The sequence below is a fragment of the Panthera tigris genome, chromosome B3 (assembly GCF_018350195.1).
Source record: "Panthera tigris isolate Pti1 chromosome B3, P.tigris_Pti1_mat1.1, whole genome shotgun sequence".
Lineage (NCBI taxonomy): Eukaryota > Metazoa > Chordata > Mammalia > Carnivora > Felidae > Panthera > Panthera tigris.
The window spans coordinates 30,890,745-30,907,322 of record NC_056665.1 but is presented as its reverse complement, the minus strand read 5'-3'; the positions used below and the strand labels follow the sequence as shown (position 1 = coordinate 30,907,322).

The 16,578-nt window shown below is 41.0% G+C and overlaps 1 protein-coding gene and 1 pseudogene across 2 annotated transcripts in view; both read right to left on the bottom strand.

Moving 5' to 3' along the window:
* PTPN9 (protein tyrosine phosphatase non-receptor type 9) overlaps positions 1 to 16,578 on the bottom strand; it is an 81,997-nt gene that overhangs the window by 60,529 nt on the left and 4,890 nt on the right. The window lies entirely within an intron of this gene.
* LOC107179872 lies at positions 1,659 to 2,088 on the bottom strand (annotated as a pseudogene).

Here is a 16,578-nt window from a genome sequence, read left to right as displayed (position 1 = left end):
GAATGGGCAAATCTCATTCAAATCTTAAAAAGGGAAGACCGATGGCAGTATGTCTCAAAATGATAGTCTCCAGTAGAAATCCACAAACCACACTGGAGAATTTCTGAATGAGGATACAAGAGTAAGGGACATGATACAGCTGTTGGAGTACCCTTCAGTCTGCTCAATGATGAAGAATATGGATTGTTTTCTTGACTCAGGTTCCAAAACTGGTGTGGTAATAAGAATGTTAGAGATAGGGAACTTCAAGCACCTTGTCATTTGCCGAATAGGTATTTATTTTAAAGGGGGAGAAGGGGTAGAAAATTCTTGCTGACAGTTTCATCCTAAAAGGATGAGGAACTACTATACTGGACTGCATCCAAACCAAGCAGACAGACTAGTTGAAAAAGAGAAAGTAACCATGTAATCTTTGAAAGTGTGACAGCCAACAACTAAAGTGCTGTCAGAAGAAGGCAGTTAAGAGAGCAAGTCCTAGATGTGGCACCAGTAATCCTGGAGTAAAGACCCAGTTCTGCCACAGTATGTGTACCTGAGCCCGGTCAACACTCTTCAGGCCTTAGTTTCCTCATCCAAAAAGGGATAATACCTGTCCATCTCATATAATCAAAAAATTGGCTGTGAAGGCATTATGTAAACCTTGCCACAGTGATTTAAATAACATTAGACCTTTAATAAAATTAGCTGTTAACAACAACTAATATTTATTGATACTGAATTCTAACTACCAGATAGTTTTACAAGGACTGTCAAGTCCTCTCAATGGCCCTAAGGAGGTTGATACTCTTATCCATGTAGCAAGATTAGAAAACTCAGATTTCCAACTGTTAACTTGCCCAAGGTCCCCAAATGAGAAAAGTGGTGGAGGCTGCATCAGAACACAGGTTTTCTGACTCTGGAGAGCCCACATTTTTTCCCTAAAACTTTAAAGGTTTATTTTTTAGTATTTATTTCGAGAGAGAGGGAGGCAGGGAGGGGGAGAGAGAAAATCCCAAACAGGCTCCATGCTGTCAGTGCAGATGGAGAGCCCACATTTTTATCCATTTGTTATACGCCTCTAAAAATGTAGGTTTCACAAAATTAAAATCTGAAAAACCTAAAATTCTAAAGAGAATACAGATGCTAGTATTTTTTACAGAAACCCTCAAAAGTGACATTCTGGGGGCGCCTGGGTGGATCGGTTGGTTGAGCGTCTGACTTTGGCTCAGGTCATGATCTTGTGGTCCGAGAGTTCAAGCCTCTCATCGGGCTCTGTGCTGACAGCTCAGAGCCTGGAGCTTGCTTTGGATTCGGTGTCTCCCTGTCTCTCTGCCCCTCCCTCGCTCACACTTTGTCTCTGTCTCTCTCTCTCTCAAAAATAAACATAAAAAAATTTTTTTTAAGTATTAACTAGTATGGTTGCACAGCATTCTCCATTGAGTATAGATGTTCAAATCACATACACATGTATAAAGAAAGTGGAAGAGGGCACAGTCAAAAAGATAATAGAATGGTGGTTCTGACCTAAAGGAAAAGTGCCAGGAAAGTCACTGCCCAAAAGGCCTGTTAATAAAGCTAAGGCTAACAAAAAGGGCTCTGTGAGAACCGTCTAGATCAACTCCTCTTCTTCCATTTCTCTCTCTCTCTTTTTTTTTTCCAGTGAGGCATTTTCTTTGCACGTACGTATTACATCCCTAAAAAAAGAATCCCAGGATTTTCCCTCCTGTGTGTTTTTGTCTTGCTTCTTCATGGTCCATGATGCCAGCTGAGGCTGTCAGTACAATGAAACCAAACTGGCAGGGCAGGAGCAGATTATTCTGCCATTTTTCTAGATCTTTGACTTGTACATCAAACCTGGAGCTTGTTTAACTCCACACTTGTTTAACCTGCCTGTGAGGTTCACAACAATTTTCCCAGCTCTGTGATCATTGATGATTTCAAATTCGCCAATGTAACCATGCTTCATCATCACAGTCAGAAATCGGATGATGACTTTGGAGCAGGGCCTAATAAGAACCTGGCGTTTGGTTTGCCTCTCTTTTCAGCATTGTTAATGCTCTTGAGAGCATCTGCCAGGACATTCATGCACACCATTATGGCAACACGGAAAGATGGCAGAAAGAGAGATCTTCCATTTCTCTATCAACAAGTATCATCTTCAACTTGAAGAGGGGAAGAACAAGCCTTGTGGAAAGCAAGAACTGAAGCTCAGAATAGAACCCCTGATTATTCCAAATCAGTTCAAGTCTCCAGACCTGCAAAACCTAACAATCCTGAGAATCCCAGGGGAGCCTGATGACCATCTGCTGCAGAACCTTAAGGATGAGCAAGGTTATCAAAACCTGAGAATGAGCAAACATGGTCCTAATTCCAAAGAGGGGATGTCTACTGAGGGTTACAAAAGTTCCCAGTCTCTGACATCAATCCCCAGTAGACCGTACAATTTATCTTTCTTTTACATGCATACACACCTAGCTTAGCCAACGGGTTTTTTTGTTTGTTTGTTTTTTAAGTGCGCTTTGACCTTTTAGAAAGGGGAGTAGTGATTATCAGAAATGATTTACTAAAAACAAGTCTTTCAAGAAAGAATACAACTAGACTGAAAAAGAAAGGAACAGAATATTACAGTGCTGCTCAAAATGAAGTCCGCAGCACTGGCCTCACCTAGGAGCTTGTTCAGAAATGCACTCTCAGGCCCCACCACAAACCTGCTGAATCATAATCTGTTTTAACAAGATCCCCAGGTGATTCTTTTTTTTTGTTTTAGTGTCTATTTATTTATTTATTTATTTATTGAGAGAGAGGGGCAGGGGGAGCCATGCGAGCAGGGTAGTGGCAGAGAGAAAGGGAGACCAAGGATCTGAAGTGGGCTCTGCGCTGACAGCGAACTCACAAACCATGACATCATGACCTCAGCTGAAATCAGACACTTAACTGACTGAGCCACTAGGTGCCTGCCCCCCTCCACCAGGTGATTCTTATATATGGTAAAGTTTGAAAATCACGAATACATGGAAGAGATTTACATTTCAGCAAGGCATTTGACAAGTGTTTCATGATATCTTTGTTCACAGTGAGATTTCCTTCTATTAATTTGTTATATTTATTTGCTTGGCAAAATATTAAGCAGTTGACACACTTATTTTTTTTTAATGTTTATTTATTTTTGAGACAGGGAGAGAGAGGGTACAAGCAGGGGAGGGGAAGAGAGAGAAGGAGACAGAAGACCCGAAGCAGGCTCTGTGCTGACAGCAGACAGCCCAACACGGGGCCATGAGATCATGACTGAGCCAAAGTTGGACGCTCAACTGACTGAGCCACCCAGGAGCCTGACACACTTATTTCTCATAATAACCATACAAGGTAGGTATTATTATCTGTAACTTACAGATATTAATACTAGCAAAGATTAAACAGCACTATCTGCCAAGCACTGTTCCAAGGACTTCATATATATTAACTTATTTAATCCTTATAACAACTCTTCATGGTAGGTAGTATTTTTACCCACGTTTTACACGTGATGAAACTGAGGCAGAGTGAGTTTTAAGCACCTTGCTCACACTCCAGCAGAAATTTGTGGTATAGCTCTTAACCACTACTTTCTATAGCCAAGTATGCTGCCACAGTGGGGCATATGATAGCCCTGTGGGAAACTAAACAACTATACCCAAAGACAGTCCATTAAATTAAAAAAAAAAAAAAAAATCAATAGGACTGGGGGGATGAATTTTAAAGGACACAAAAAAATAAAAAGACCTTAAAGAATTCCCTGAAATGAGAGAGACAAGTAAACTAATGTTTATTGAGAGCATACAGTATGCTGGGATGGGCCATAATCTAAAGCACTTTGCATTCATTTTCTATTCAACCATTCCAACAGGCCCGTTTGTAGGTATTAAGGCATTTTATATATAAGGAAATAGAGGCCCAGACAAGTTAAGAACCTTGCCATGTCACACCACTTGTGATGATATGACCAAGATTCCAAAACCAAATCCGACTCTAAAGGCCATGCTCTTTCCCTTGATTTGCTCTGCATCCATACCTGGCCTGGTCCCACTGTTATAAATGACTTAGATAAGATCACTGGGTCATGCTGACAATGTAAGAGGGCCTTTAGCTAAGAGAATAAATATATTTAAAAAAATTTTTTAACGTTTATTCATTTTTGAGAGACAGAGACAGAGTGAGAGGGGGGCGGGGCAGAGACAGAGGGAGACAGAACCCGAAGCAGGCTCCAGGCTCCGAGCTATCGGCACAAACCCGACGCGGGGCTCAAACTCACGAACCGTGAGATCATGACCTGAGCTGAAGTTGGACACTCAACTGACTGAGCCACCCAGGTGCCCCAGAGAACAAATATATTTAAAACAGAACACAGATCTAAAAGATCAAAACGGGATGGAACAATGGGCAAGAATGGTATTCAAAAGCAAGAGACTTTGGAGTCAGACCGGTTTGAATGCCTGATTCTACTTCACTGTTTAGAACGCAAGCAAATTACTTAATTTGTTTGAGCCTTAATTTCTATTCTATAAAACAGAAATTACACTTCACAGAATTGTTACAAGAGGAGAGAAAAGGTAATATTTGTAAAGTTCTTGGCACATAAGGCTTAACAAAAATGTTCACAAAATGCTCAGTGAACATTAAATCTAACAGAATAAAATTTATACAGGAAAAGTGCAAGAAAATCAATTTTAGAAACACCAGAAGAAATTTAACAGGAACACATAAGAAAAGACTTAGGGATCTTCGTTAACTTGAACTTATGAGTCAATAGTTTGCCAACACTGCCAAAAATTATTGTGATTTTGGAACACATTACAGAAGCACAGTGTCCAAAACAAGTAAGCCCCAAACAAGGAGGCCATCAGACTTTATTTGTAAGACTGTCTTCAGTCCTGAGTGCTAAATTTTAAGGTTACTGGCAAATGAGAATCAATTCAGGAAAAGATCAGAAGAGTGAGAAGCTTTGAAACCACAATAACTAGTCCCCTTCCTGGTTCTATATTTCTTCCTCTTCACACAATAGCAGTTACCTGTCAACTACTTCTGTTCCTCGATAACTAACACATTCCTCCCTTCATCTTTATCTCCCTCTCCCCCTCTCCCTCTCCACACACACACCTCAAATTCAATTTTGCCCATGTCACATGGATCTGAGAGGAGTGACTTGATGACTGCTAGCTCACAACTCTAGGACCTGGCATGTCAGAGCTGTTGTTAACCTGGCCTTCACCTGTAGATTAGACCTGCTGCTGCTAGTCTCCACCAAATGTAACTAGCCTCTTGCTTTTTTCCTAAGATAAGCCCCACAACTTGTACTCTAGGTAACAGAGTCCTGTGTCTTTATCACATACTCAAGACACTGGAACTCTTCCTAAATGTCCATTACTCCCTGAAAGGGATATAGGTGGCCAGAGCACTTCATTAGGCAATGTCACACCTCACACCTCAGCCATTTCAAACTCATTGAATCAATACTCCCCAGCCTAAGGAGGCTCTCAGATAAACAAACTCAAGGGCAAACCTATTCATGTTCCTAAAATAGTACAAGTAGTACAGTTTACTGTACCTAAGAGGCCACAAACCTACAAAGAATGAAGCCTGCAAAAGCTGCCTGTAATCTGGCTGTCCTCACTGCAGCACCCCATTTTCAGTTCCAATTAGAACTGGGCTCAGCTCCCTGGCAGGATTCAGACAGTAAAATCTGGTAACTCCTAGGTCCAGATTATCAGGGCAACTGACATTGCAGTAACACGAGCTTCCCTATGGAATAGCCCTGTCAAAGTTGGCAGGTTTTCCTGGCCGAATCAGAACAGCCTGTGTCTCCTTTCATTCAGTACTCCCTTGGAAGCCAAGCATGTCTCTAGGGAATGCCATCTGCAGGGGACATCAGGTGTCTCAATGCCCTGTTGTTTTCAACCATGTAGACATTGTGGTTCAATTTCTATTTCTAAAGTAGGTACAGGCTCTGCTCTTTCTTTGGATGAGAGAAACCATGGTAAATGCTAGCGTTTTGAGAACTTTGCCTTACTGTTCCTTTACCAGGGAACAGTAGAGTTCTAGTCTAGAATCAGACAATACCTGGAGCTTTCATCCAGTTCAAACTAGTTCTATACTTACAGTTCTAGAGTCAATTTGTAAATCTAGGCCTTCTCTTCCTGAAGTGAGCCTGAGTATTTAAACCCACTTTTAGATGGTTCCCCTACCAACGCAACACCCTATTCTCTAGATCACCAGTTCTCAAATTTGAGTGTGTGTTTGGAGGCTTGTTGAATATAGATTATTGAACCTTAAGCCTAGAGTTTCTGATTCAGTCGGTCTGGGGTGGGAGTTGAATATGTGCATTTTTAAAAAGCTCTGATGGCATGCTCACATAGCTGGTCTGGAGACCACTCTCTGAGAACCACTGCTCCAGATCAATATTTCAAGTCACTCCCAGAACTATACTGGGAGTGGGGGTGGGGGAAGAGGAAGATGCTGTACAAATTGGGTCCATTTGCATCATAACATTCAGTGCTTTGTCCCACACAGAAAATTCCTTATTCTCCTACAGAGTAGAGTAGACCTTAACTGGATCTCACATGTGAAACATTCAAGAGCTTAAAAACAGACGACAATTTACATCCTAACAAATTATTAACATAGCTACATTCTGTAACTGAGAAATGGCACTTACATAAGCGATTCTAGGCTTAAGATCAGCAGCCAAACCAGAAGTGGAATTAACACCTATTCTCTTTCCTATGCCTCACCAGCTGCATTATTCACTAACCAAAACATTAAAACCTGTAAAGCAATTAGAATAGTGCTTAACCATTATTTTATGGTGGTAAAATATACACATAATATTTATCTTTTTTCCTTTTTTTAATGTGTTTAATTTTTTTTTTAATTTTTTTTTTAAATGTTTTATTTATTTTTGAGACAGAGACAGAGCATGAATGGGGGAGGGTCAGAGAGAGGGAGACACAGAATCTGAAACAGGCTCCAGGCTCTGAGCTGTCAGCACAGAGCCCGACGCGGGGCTCGAACCCACGGACCGCGAGATCATGACCTGAGCCGAAGTCGGCCGCTTAACTGACTGAGCCACCCAGGCGCCCCTAATGTGTTTTATTTTTAAGAGAGAGAGAGAAAGAGGGAGAGAGAGGGTGCACACACCAGCGGGGGAGGGCAGAGAGACAGAGAGAGAGAGACCAAGAATCCTTGACTCAGGCAGGGCTCCATCCTGAAAGCATAAGTCGGGACACTTAGCCAACTGAGCCACCCAGATGCCCCTACATATAATATTCATTATATTTACCATTCATAAGTATACAAATCAGTGGCATTAAATACATTCATAATGGTGGGTAACCATCACCACTATCTATACCCAAACTTTTTCATCACCCCCAACAAAACTCAGTACCCATTAAACAATAATCCTCTTTCCCATCTTCCCCCAACCCTACTGCTCTACTTTCTCTCTATAAATTTGCCTATTCTAGTTACCTCATGTAAATGGAATCATATATTTGTCTTTCTGTGTCTGACCTATTTCAATAAGCATAGTGGGTTGTTGTTTTTTTTTGTTTTTGTTTTTTTTTTAAGATTTCATTCTTAAGTAATTTCTACACCCAACATGGGGCTTGAACTCACAACCCTGAGATCAAGAGTCACCCGCTCCACTGACTAAGCCAGCCAGGTGCCCCAATAAGCAGTGTTTTTGAGGTTCATCCACATGGTAACATATATCAAAATTTCATGTCTTTTTAAGGCTGAGTAATATTCCATTGTATGTATATAACACATTTTGTTTAACTATCCATCTGTCGACGGACACTCAAGTTGCTTCTACCTTTGGGTTACTGTGACTGATGCTATGACATGGACATACACCTAGAAGTAAAATTGCAGGGTTACATGGTAGTTCTACCTTTAATCTTTTAAGAAACCGTCAAACTGTTTTCCACAGTGGCTTCACCCTTTTACACTCCCACCAACAATACCAATACTTGTTATTTTCTGTCTTATTTATTTATTTACTTATTTAATGTTTATTCATTTTTTGAAAGAGAGAGAGAGACAGATAACAAGTCAGGGGAGGGGCAGAGAGAGAGGGAGACACAGAATCCGAAGCGGGCTCTGTGCTGACAGCAGCGAACTCAGGAACTCAGGAACTGCTGGGCTGTCAGCACAGAGCCCGACGCAGGGCTCCAACTCAAGAACCTCAAGACCATGACCTGACCCGAAGTTGGACACCTAACTGACTGAGCCACCCAGGCGCCCCTATTTTCTTTCTTTTTAAAAAAAAAATTATAGCCAGAGGCACTGGATGGCTCAGCTGAGTAAGCGTCGGACTTGGGCTCAGGTCACGATCTCACAGTTCCTGAGTTCGCTGCTGTCAGCCAGTCAGCACAGAGCCAGCTTTGGATTCTCTGTCCCCCTCTCTCTGCCCCTCCCCCATTTGCACTCTCCCCCAAATAAATAAATATTTTTAAAAATTACAGTCATCCTGGGGTGCCTGGGTGGCTCAGTCGGTTAAGTAACTGACCAGCTCAGGTCATGATCTCACAGTTTGTGAGTTCGAGCCCCGCGTCGGGCTCTGTGCTGACAGCTCAAGAGCCTGGAGCCTGCTTCCGATTCTGTGTCTCCCTCTCTCTCTGCCCCTCCTCCGCTCGTGCTCTGTCTCTGTCTCTCAAAAATAAATGTTAAAAAAAAATTTTTTTTTAAATTACAGTCATCCTAATAGGTAAATGCTTAGTCACTATTGTTATCACAAGTTTTGACATGGGCTTTTACCAATATTTGTAGCACTCTAAGGACAGCACGATAACAATTAGAGGTCCTGACTAGAGTTTCCAAGCATTATCATTCAAAACACAAATTTCCAGTTGCTTCTAATTTTCTCACAAAATCACCTCCAAAGCTAGCATTTGCTTAGTTTGATATCAGCTATGAAAGAAAATGATGTTTTGGATCGCTAAAGAAAAAAAAAAAAAAAAAGATGTACAGTTATGTTTTTGAAAACAAAAGTATACTGGAAATCCTGTATATTTTAATCTTGCTAGCTGTATCACTGTTAAGTCCCTAACCTCACTAGAAATATTTTCTCATCACTTCAGGGGTTTTCCTGGCATGGAAGAGCTACACTGAGTGAAACAAACGGCTTTTCCCAAGTAAAGCTTTTCTGATGCTTGTGTATTATGTTTGAGGCTCCAGGTCTTCCTCTCGGTAACTCTTTTTCTTCCTTTATGAATCTACGAGAGAAACCTGTGAGTATAGAAAGTGAAAGAAGGAGAAAAAAAATTTTTTTTTTGTTTTTAGGAAAAATTTTTCTCAACTTTTACACTTGGCAAGAATTGAGAAATAAACTCTAGCTTAAGTGCAGCCAAAACAAGAGCAAAGTGAAGGTATCATGGAAAAAAACTATTTATTTATTTATATTTTTAGGTTTATTTATTTTGGGAGAGAAGAGCATGAGAGGGGCAGGGGGCGGGGAGAGGGAGAGAATCCTAAATAGGTTCCACGCTCAGCACAGAACCCAACGCGGGGCCCAATATCCCACGACCTTGAGATCATGACCTGAGCCAAAATCAAGAGTCAGCTGCTTAACTGAATGAGCCACCCAGGCGCCAGGGAAAAACAATTTAAAAAGCTACAGTTTCAGGGGTGCCGGGGTGGCTCTGTTGGTTGAGCATCCGACTTCGGCTCAGGTCATGATCTCATAGTTAGTGAGTTCGAGCCCCGCGTCGGGCTCTGTGCTCACAGCTTGGAGCCTGGAGCCTGCTTTGGGTTCTGTGTCTCCCTCTCTCTCTGCCCCATCTGCACTCATGCTCTGTCTCTCTCTGTCTTAAAAATAAATAAAACATTTAAAAAATTAAAGAAAAAAAAAGCTACAGTTTCATCCTAGGATGTATATTACATATGCTTCCCCATTATGCTGATTATAATACATGAAAGATTAAACTTTATATATAAAAGACTAAAGACTGGCTTTATAAAGGCAAAGGGGAGACCTATTAACATTCTGAGAGGTACAGCCAGAGACCTATATGAACCCCCAAGTTCATTAACCCCATTAAAGCATATAATTTCTTTCATAAATAAATGTACAATAACCAGCTGGTAACAATGTAGCCACTTCTCTGTAGGAAAACTTGGGAATAGCAGAAACCAGGAATCTTCAACCCCCAAGTGCCGAGAGAGCTATTTCTGGTGTATATGTATATAGGTGTGTCATACATAGAAATATGTCGGTAAAACAGACGAAGTTTATTAGAACGAGCACCGCATTTAATCAGAGTTTGTGTCCCAGTGCTGCCTCCTTGGTAAATTACTGAAAGCCTCTGAGCATCATCCCAATTATCACATAGACAATCATCCTGAGCAAAAGAATACCAGTTTCGTGGGTTGTGTGAGGAATAAATAATTTCAACATGCTTTCACTCATTCCTCAGCAAATGTATTTTGAGCTCTCACAATGTGCACTAAGGATATAGAGACAGAGATCCTGCCCTCACTGGGTATAAGAGGGCCTCTTCCTTGGTGGGTACCCCACAATTCTAGAACTGCTTAGAACTAGAGGGCAACTCCTCAAAGACAGAGAGCCCCTCATCCATGCTGATCAAGAACTTGGTACACAGTAGACAATTATGATTGCTGAATGAACAGATTTTCTGTTTATAATCTGTAAAACCTTCCTCTTGGCAGACATTAACATGAAAAGGAAGATACATAATAATCACCTCACTCATTGGAGGAACAGAAGCTCAGAAACACTTAGAGGGGAAAGCAAAAATGACACCTCCCATTATCATTACATGGCAGGGCTCAGTAATGTTCTCCTTGTCACATAAAATCCCTCCCATCCCTGAAAACCCCTGCAAATGGCTCATTTTATCGATACTCTGTGATGGTTATGCTATAAAATAAAACACAAGAGTTTTTCACTTTTCAGTACATAAAGTTAATCCCAGAAATCAGTATCTGGGGACACATATTTGAATAAATACTAAATGTGTTAACCAAAGACCTATCTTCAACTAAAAAGCAGGAATTTGTATCTCTGTTCCTAAGAACTACAAAATTCCTTCAGATATAAACTAGGGTTCCTCGGGGAGCCTGGGTGGCTCAGTCAGTTGAGCGGATGACTGTTGATTTTGGTCATGACCCCAGGGTCGTGGGATGGAGCCCTGCATCAAGCTAGGTGCTGAGCATGGAGCCTGCTTAAGACTCTCTCTCCTCCCTCCCTCTCTCTCTCTCCCTCCCCCCTCCACCCCTCTCCTCTGCTTGCTTTCTCTAAAAAAAAAAAAAACAAAACTAAATTACAGAGTTTCTCAACCTTGGGACTATTGCCAGTCTGGGTCTGATAATTCTTGGTTGTGGTGGGCTGTCCTATACATTTATAGATGTTTCACAGCATTCCTAGCCTCTACCCACCAAATGCCAGTAGCACCCTCTAATTGTGACAATCAAATGTATCTCTAGACATAGACATTTATTTGGGGCCGAGAGGGCTGTTTTGATATCATCCTGGTTGAGAACCACTGAGATAAACCATGGAATGAGTATGTTTTCACAAATGCTGTTTAAGAAAGATAAGGAAGATGGAGCACCTGGGTGGCTCCATCAGTTGAGCATCCAACTTTGGCTCTGGTCATGATCTCACGGATTGTGAGTTCGTTCAAGCCCCACGTTAGGCTCGCTGCTGTCAGCTTGTCAGCAGAGCCCACGTGAGATCCTCTGTTCCCTTCTCCCTTTGCCCCTCCCTCGCTTACAGTCTCTCTCGAAAAATAAATAAAATATTTTTTTAAAAAAGAAAGATATAGAAGATAATATAAACTGTTACTCTTCGCACTCCACAAATGAGTCATTTTTAGATCAGATGACCTTTAAAGTTTTATCTGGGAAAAAAAAAAATAAAAAAGACAATGCTGACCAATGCACCTAAAGGTAATCTATAACCAAGAAAGATTAAATAAATCAGTGAACTAATGAATGGTGCAGAAAGTGATAACAGCATAAAATCAGCGGCAGGTATCCCCACTACCATCTTCTAGATACATTACTCATGCATGGTAACTGTCAGAAGTCAGGCAATCTTGAAATCCTCTATCTCATTGCTACAAAGTTAAATTCTTAATTATTCTTCCTTTACTTACCTGAAAAAAAATTGTTTGGTGTTGCAGAAAGAATAAGAATACTATTAGCACAACTATTTACTGAGCGTTTTGTAACTGTAAGGGATGTTACTTATTTAAATTAATTAACGTTTCCTAAAAGTTCCTTAAAAAAGGAAACCAAAACAAACTCAAAAATATAAAATAAAACTGGAGCCACAAAGGAAGCTGGGGATTCCTGAAGTTTACCTAAGACTTATTGCTATTGCCATCATCTCCCAAAAGGCCCAGGTTTCACTTGCAAATAGTTCTGTTTAGAAAAAGGCTAGATTTTAATTAAATTTAAATACTGGGATCTCAGCATTTTTTAAAAAAAATTTTTTAACGTTTATTTATTTTTGAGACAGAGAGAGACAGAGCACGAACGGGGGAGGGTCAGAGAGAGGGAGACACAGAATCTGAAACAGGCTCCAGGCTCTGAGCTGTCAGCACAGAGCCCGACGCGGGGCTCAAACTCACGGACCGCGAGATCATGACCTGAGCCGAAGTCGGCTGCTTAACCGACTGAGCCACCCAGGCGCCCCAGGATCTCAGCATTTTTAAAAAATTTTTTAACGTTTATTATTTGAGAGAGAGAGGGAGAGAGAGGGGGAGGGGGAGGGGGAGAGAGGGAGAGAGAGAGAGAGAGAGAGCGAGAGAGCGAGCATGCGCAAGCAGGGGAGGGGCAGAGAGAGGGAAACACAGAATCCTATGTCTCGGCCCTGAACCGCCAGCAGAGCCAGATGCTGGGCTAGAACCCATGAGATCATGACCTGAGCTGAAGTCAGTTACTTAACCGACTGAGCCACTCAGGAGCCCCTCAGCATTTAATAACATAATCCCACACTTATATAGTGCATGCAGCACTTTTTACAAGATGTTATTGATTTTAATGATAAAAGAAATATATGATCATTGTAGAGAACCTAAGACTATTTTTAAAAATATTATTTTAATAATGATGTATATCATTTAATTAATGATATATATAAAAGCAAATACAAACGTAAAACTTAGCCAGTTCAAGGAATGAACAAGTAATTTACGGATTAATGTCCCTAGACACTTCAGTACTAAAGTCATAGACAGCTCTCTTTAGAATCCACCCATCAATTCTGAGAATTCTGGTTTCATAAGAATTCCATAAAGCTAGTCATTTCTGTGCCACCTGTGCTGAATAAAAGACAAGAACTATGCATGTGTGTTTTGGGTGGGTTTGGTATTTCAGAGGAAACCAATACATAAAACAGAAACGGTCTTTCCTAGAGAAAAATGGAATGCTTTTCTTAGAATCAGAAACTAAAGAAAAAGTCACCTCTAACCTGTTTTGTTCTCATCATTTCATAATCTAGATCTAAGAGATAACCAATCCTTAATAAACAAACCACTCTTCCCATGGGCTCTACGGCATCTCAGTCTCCCACCCCTGCTGCCTATCTCATGCTATTTCAGTTAGTTACTCAAGAGGTCTTTTCAAAGTCAGACATGAAAGTGCTCCTTCCAGCAGGTATAGGCCCTCCAGCACTGAAGAATACAGGCTAAAATACCTGTTCCAGGAACATCTGCTCCTACTCCGGAGGAAGAGGAATAAAAAACAGGGACTATTCCAGTGGCCAGAAAGAGCAACCAAGGAGCTCTTGTACAGAGGCATGCACAGGTGGCAAATATGATAATGACTGATTTGGAAAAAGGAAATATCCCCAGTTTTGTGAGACATCGAGGCGGGTGGTAGAACAAGCATGAAATGGCTGTAACTGGCACTGTAGGTTTTAGCATATGAACAGAGTTAGGACGATGGCATCTAATTTTTTTTTAATGTGAATTTTTGAGAGAGAGAGAGAGAACATTTAACTTTTACCTCTGTGAAACAGTTCAGCTCCTTTCCAAAGGAAGTGTCTTACTTTTCAATTCATTAATTGAATTGAACCTGACTAAAAGTCAGGTTCCTAGAGAAAACCTCCAGGTTCCTTAACATCCACAAAAGTGAAGTCCAAGGCCATTGATATGCTCAGAAATTTTAACAGAGTAAAATTCTCACATCCAGATGAGATTTCACCTGATTGTTAATTACAACATCATTAGTTACTGGCAATAACGAAAATAATGAGAATTCTTCATCTTTCCGCTCTCTGGAAGGCCTCTACTTAATGTTATGAATCATCTGGTCCTTGACGTATGGATACTTCTGGGGGGACAGATGACATTTAGCACAGGACATGTGAGGCTGTGGGAAAAGGGAAGTTCTTGGCCACAAGAACCAGGACAAAAACCCTTGCCCTTGGGAAAAATGCCAAAAATCTCTGAAGTCCACTGCAAGGCAGTTAAATTTTTAGCTTCAGATGATCCCTGTTATAAGAACACAAACCACAGCATAGAATTAGAATAGGTTTTTGAAAACTATGTGATAGAGTTACAAGATAACTATTTTCTGGCATTCATATGAATCCATGCTAAGTGATAATCCCCAGGGTAAATATAAATATTTTTCTCCCTTGGGATTAGTTTAAGCTAACTTGGCTCTAAAATCTTTCACTATTCAAAAACAGAGAATATTATGATAAAGGCTAACTTTACTGAGTGCTTACAATGTAAGCACTAACTTACTAACTTCACAATAATGCTCTGAACAACATTAACTCTAAAATAGAAATTTTCTTTAGAGGCTTTGAAAATAAATATTAGATTATTTGTTACAGCAACTTTAAAGAAATTCATGAATTATTTTTAATGTGCAAGAAGCATTATACAAGTTATTAAAACCAACTTTGGTCTAAGATGAAAATATGCGTGGTGCCTGGCTGGCTCAGTCAGTGGCACACATGACTCCTGATCTTGGGGTGATGAGTTTGAGCCCTATGTTGGGGGTAGAGATTATTTAAAAATCAAATCTTTTTTTTTTTTAAGTTTATTTTTGACAGAGAGAGAGAGCGCGCGCACATGCGCGAGCGAACGTGAGCTAGGGAGGGGCAGAGAGAGAGGGAGACACAGAATCCAAAGCAGGCTCCAGGCTCCAAGCTGTCAACACAGAGCCTGATGTGGGGCTCGAACTCACGAACTGTGAAATCATGACCTGGGCCAAATTCAGACATTTAACCAGCTGAGCCACCCAGGCGCCCCACTTAAAAATCAAATCTTAAAAAAAGTAAAACAAGAATTTAAGATACAAAACAGATGAACATAAGGGAAGGGAAGCAAAAATAATATAAAAACAGGGGCGCCTGGGTGGCTCAGTCAGTTAAGCATCCGACTTCAGCTCAGGTCACGATCTCACGGTCCGTGAGTTCGAGCCCCGCGTCGGGCTCTGGGCTGACTGCTCAGAGCCTGGAGCCTGTTTCAGATTCTGTGTCTCCCTCTCTCTCTGACCCTCCCCCATTCATGCTCTGTCTCTCTCTGTCTCAAAAATAAATAAAACGTTAAAAAAAACTTTTATAAAAAAAAATAATAATAATAATATAAAAACAGAGAGAAAGGGGAGCCTGGGTGACTCAGTCAGATAAGTATCTGACTTTGGCTCAGGTCATCGTCTAACGGTTCATGGGTTCAAGCCCTGCGTCGGGCTCTGTGCTGACAGCTCAGAGTCTGGAGCCTGCTTCAGATTCTGTGTCTCCCTCTTTCTCTCTGCCCCTCCCTGACTCACACTCTGCCTCTCTCTGTCTCTCAATAAATAAACATTAAAAAAATTAAAACAAAACAAAACAAAGGGAGGCATACCTTAAGAGACTCTTAAATACAGAGAACAAACTAAGGGTTGCTGGAGGGGTGTTGAGTGGGGGATGGGCTAAATGGGCAAGGGGTATTAAGGAGGACACCTGTTGGGATGAACACTGGGTGTTCTATATAAGTGATGAATCACTAAATTCAATTCCTGAAATCATTATCACAAAAATAAATTAATTAAACAACATAAAATAAAAATATGCATAAATGCATAAGTACTTTAGAAAACTACTCTGTTCTTTTCAGAGTTTATTTATTTTTGAGAGAGAGAGAAAGCGCACATGGGAGGGGGGCAGGGAGAGAGAGAGAGAGAGAGAGAGACCGAGGATCCAAAGCAGACTGCGAGCTGACAGCCCACAGCCCGATGCGAGGCTCGATGCAAGGCTTGATTCAAGGCTCAAGAACTGTGAGATCATGACCTTAGCAGAAGTCCGACGCTTAACCGACTGAGCCACCCAGGCGCCTTGAAAACTATTCTATTCTTCTATCCTATTAATCACTACTGGGAAATCCATGTAAAATCAAGACCCTTAAAAGCTGTAATTTCTGAATTTGAGTATCCTTAGAATCCTAGGTGAGTCTTTATTTTATGGTTTGATTACAAAGAGAGAGTTCTCACAACTTATGCGCAAACAGATGTAACTCAGGGAGTCCCACTTAAACTTTCTGTAGGTTTTAGACATAGAACAGATGAGTAAGAGACCCCCTTTTTTATCCCCCCCTTCAAGAA